Here is a 4,577-nt window from a genome sequence, read left to right as displayed (position 1 = left end):
CAATTTTTAGGTGTCATGTGATTTGGAGAAGAAACGGAAGAAACCAAGTCAAAATGTGCAAAAATAGTGAAAAATGACTGCTGCCAAATACCCCTTGCGATCGCAAACACAGGCACGTGATCGCATAAGCCTGAGCAAATAGGTATCGCGATCGCATTGCTGATTCCGCGAACGCGATGAAGAAAGTGATCACTACCCATGAAATGTTCTACGCGAACGCAGGATCCCTTCTGTGATCGCATTGGTTATCATCATAACTCTGCGCGATCGCTATCTTTCATACGCGATCTCGATGCATTAAAACTGGGCGAAATCTGGGCAGAAATGGAATTTAACATTTTTTGATCCCCAAGCCATTTAATACACGACTGAGCTCATTAGCACAGATCTTTGGCATATCTTTGTCTTATTTTCAGTTCCACACACTAGAGAGAAAAAGTTTTGGAAGCTAGGGTTTGCACACACACTTGGGTCTTGAAGATTTGAAGCTTTTGGTTGAGAATTTCTTACTCATTTATGCTTATTTCTTCATTTCCTTGCTTTGTATTGTATATTTAAGTGTGTAGTATTTATTTCCAACACTTGAATCTTGTTTATGGAAATATTCATAATTAAAGTGTGGATTAAATACCTTGTTATACTTATGTATTGGATGATTTTCATTTATTTGTGAAGTGAGTTGTTGTTTGTTTAATTATTCTTGTTCTTTAATATTTCTAAAGGGATTAGCTAACCCTAGGACTCGCCCATTAACTCCAAATTAATTTTGGAAAAGATAATTTCGGGTTGGAAAAGAGTAATTAACAAGAACTTGAGGCTTTAACCCTCATTTTATAGATTCTACCTAGGGATAGGATTTAACTACTTGTAGCCATATTCGGGTGTGCTTAATCTCTTAATTGTTTTAGGGATAATTCAATTAGGAATTCTTTTTAGTCTTTGGAAGAAGCTAATTAAGAATTATTATCCGTGGCTAATTAACATAAACTCACTCATATTTGTTAAATCATGAAATACATTGGATCGTTACTTGAGTGTAATTCCCGATGCAACCATACTTGTAGCCATTGATCATTTTACTTGCTTTCTAGGTTAGTTTATATTTTCGCATTTAGTTATAAATATTTTCTCAAATCAATTCTAAGTGTTTGGCATTACACGATAAGTGATAATTCTCTTGCATTCCTAATCGCCTACATATTGTTCTCTGTGGGATTCGACCCCGACTCATAGTTGGGTAAATTATATTGCATGCGACCGTGTCCATATACCTTTTAGTGGTGCATTTGGACATCATCAAATATCAACTTGAATAAATTTCAAGGCAAGCAATACAAGCATGCGCAAATCATGCCGAGGACGTACTGCCCCATCCAACAATATTTAAACTGTGCACTGCCAGAGGGTCGAATGGCGCAAACCATAGATGCATCTATTTAATCTACCGGGGTGTTCGGCCCGTTCTACAACAGATAAACATATTCAGACATTCAATCAAGAACTCACCAAAGATCAATTTATCCAAAGAAAAAACAATTCTCTTTTAACAAATTCAAAGAAATGAAGTTTAATCCTTTTAGAAATTCACTTACTAATTCGGTGTGATTTAAGCAATTCAAACTGTCAACAAGATTACAAATATTTCAAGTATAGCATGCTTTTGGGTCCTAGACTACCTGGACTTAAACATAATAGTAGCTATGCACGGACTCTCGTCACCTTGTGCGTACTTAGCCCCCACAAATAGGAGCACATAACCAATTAACTCACATATGGGGAAAATTTCCTCTTACAAGGTTAGAAAGGAGACTCACCTCGCTCCGAAGTTCCACAACCAGCAATCCGCGCCCTTCCGAAGACTCAAATCGATGCAAAATGCTCCAACACTAGCCAATAATTGCGCAAACCCATTAATATGAGATCAACTACTCATTATAATCCAATTTATAAAAATTCCTAACCCCGATCGAAAAGTTGACAAAAACGCCCTCAGGCCCACGTGCCCGGATTCTGAAATTTTTCGAAGATAAAGTTTACCCATGGCCTCACGAACTCAAAGATATAATTTACTCTCAATTTCATACCCAAAACCGTGGTAAAAATCCAAAATATAATTTTCTAGGTCTTCCACCAAAAACCCACAAATTTTCATTAATTTTCATGCTCTAATCCATATATAATCCAAGTATTTTAACTCAAAACTAATAGAAACCACTTACCATGACATGGATGACAAAGATGGAGCTCCAAAATCGCCCAAAGATCGGCTCCCATGGAGAAAATGGGGTTGATATGAGCTAGACCCCCATTTTAAACAACCTTACTGATTCCAGCATTTCCGCACCTGCGGTCACTTGACCGCTTCTGCGGTTCCGCAGGTGCGAGCTACCATCCGCTTCTACGGTCCTCCTCCTAGCCTCAGCTTGGGCATCTGCGCTTCACCTTCCACAGGTGTGGTCACGCATCTGCGACAATACGACCGCATCTGCGGTATTTCTGCTTCTGCGACCCAAGGGCCGCTTTTGCGGCTCCGCACTTGTGGCCCAAGTCTCACAGGTGCGGTTACACCAGCAGGCAGTAGCTTCAGCTCTTCTTTCAAATTCCAATCCGATCCGTTAACCACCCGGAATCCACCCGAGGCCCCGGGACCCCGTCTAATCATACCAGCCAGTCCCAAAACACATTACGGACTTGCTCGAGGCCTCAAATCATATCGAACAACGCTAAAATTATGAATCGATCTCCAATCCAATCATAATGAAGTTTAGAATTTCAAACTTCTACATTCGATGCTGAAACCTATCAAATCACGTCCGATTGACCTCAAATTTTGCACACAAGTCATATTTGATATTACGGACCTGCTCCAACTTCCGGAATCGGAATCCAACCCCGATATCAAAAAGTCCACTTCCGGTCAAACTCCTCAAAAACCTTTAAATTTCTATCTTTAGTTAAATGACTCCAAAATGACCCACGGACCCCCGAATTCACTTCCGGTCACGCTCCCAAAACTAAAATAACCATACGGAGCTATTCCCAGACTCGGAACCCCAATCAGACATGGATAACACTGAAATGCACTTCAACCCAAACTTATGAAATTCTTCCAAAAATGCTAACTTCCACAATAGGTGTTGAAACATTCCCGGGTCTTCCAAAACCCGATCCAGACATACGCCCAAGTCCAAAATCATCATATGAACCTGATGGAACCTTCGAATCCTGATTCCAAGGTCGTTTACTCAAAAATCCAATCTTAGTCAATTTTTTCAACATAAAGCTTCCGAAATAAGAATTCTCTTTCCAAATCAACTTTGAACTTCCCAAAATTCAATTCCGACCATGCGTACAAGTCATAATACCTGAAGTGAAGCTGCTCATGGCCTCAAACTACTGAACGACGCGCTAGAGCTCAAAATGACCGGTCGGGTCGCTACATACATACCTAGAAATTAGCACTTTGTTAGTTGAAGTATCATGGCACATGTAGTGATCTGAAGAAATCCCCACAAATAATCAAGGAGTGGAATGTGGATGGAGTTTACGAACATGATCAACGGCAGTACGTTAATAACAAAGACACCCAAATTTTTTTACAAGGAATAAATCTGGCTCTTTCTGGGATAAAATTTAAATGGTGAGGGGAAAACTTCAAATTTTAATGTAGAAGCATGTTAACAATATAAGTAGCATAAACCAGAGCTTCAAGCCAAAATGATGTTGGGACATTAGCTTAAAAAAGTAAGCAATGAACAATATTATTGAGCTGTCGATATTTGCAGTTCAACATGGCCATCTTGCTGGGGAGTATATGGACAAGAAAATCGGTGAGTAATATCATTGTCACGGAAAAGGACTTAAACTGAGTATTATTATAGTCTTTATCCCCATCAGATTGAAAATATGAAATTGATGAATCAAAGACACATGATATCACATTATCAAATTCAAGAAGTTTGTCAAATGTTTCAAATTTTAGGCACATGAGATAGATCCAAGAGAATTTGGTACAATCATCCACAATGACCACATAATTACGATAACCAGAATTGAATACAAGAGGAGATGTCCACACGTCAGAGTATATTACTTGTAGAACTTGAAAACGCGTGCCTAGATTGTTAACCAAATGACAAACATTACACATAGAATGATAAAGCATGAAGAACTAGAACTAGCTTTATTTCGCAACAATACATCAAGCACAAGTTTCCCGGGATGGCCAAGGCGCTGGTGCCACAATGAAGATTGCGAAGCATATCCAAACAAAGCACTAGGACATGTTGATAGAGTGAATCCTGAAGAAGATCAAAACAGATAGAGCAAGCTAGAATTCCTACATTGGAGCGTATATGGTTGGTCTTTGGATCCTTATTGGAAAATGAAGACGAATTTAGCAAAATACTTATTGTCGACACAAAGGCGATGAATAAATAATAATTTTTTCTTAAGTTGAGGAACAAAAAGAATATTTTATAGAAGCAAAGGTTGTTTAGAAGTAGGAAGAAACTATGACCAACATGAGAGATATGAAGCAGGTTGCCAGTGCCAACCATCACTTGTGCATTACCCTG

This window comes from Nicotiana attenuata, chromosome 7, assembly GCF_001879085.1.
Source record: "Nicotiana attenuata strain UT chromosome 7, NIATTr2, whole genome shotgun sequence".
Lineage (NCBI taxonomy): Eukaryota > Viridiplantae > Streptophyta > Magnoliopsida > Solanales > Solanaceae > Nicotiana > Nicotiana attenuata.
The sequence above is the reverse complement of the archived record's forward strand: the minus strand, read 5'-3'. Positions refer to the sequence as shown.